The following is a 359-nucleotide window of genomic DNA, read 5'->3' as shown; positions in this document are numbered from 1 at the left end:
TAATCTTTTACACTACCTGTGAAAGATTATATAACCAACTTGACGCATTTTATAGCAAAATTCTGATAGTAATGAGTTAAAGAAACTAAAGCCAATTGTTAATTTATCGGAATTATCATTGCAAAGAGATAGGGAGACAGAAGTAATTTTAGCTAGATTGCGCATAGGTCACACAAAACTTACACATGGGTATTTGATGTGCACTCCTTGTGAAGCAATTGCCCAGGTGTATTGAGTGTGACTGTATTTTAGCTGTAAAACATAGTTTACCGACTGTAAAGTTTTTAAGAGAGAGAGAGCCTTATGCCTTATTGCCTTATTTTTCGTTTGGGTTCCCCCAGGTCCCTCAGTGTGAGGCA

This window comes from Palaemon carinicauda, chromosome 5, assembly GCF_036898095.1.
Source record: "Palaemon carinicauda isolate YSFRI2023 chromosome 5, ASM3689809v2, whole genome shotgun sequence".
In the NCBI taxonomy this organism is placed as follows: domain Eukaryota; kingdom Metazoa; phylum Arthropoda; class Malacostraca; order Decapoda; family Palaemonidae; genus Palaemon; species Palaemon carinicauda.
This window is presented reverse-complemented; position numbering follows the sequence as displayed.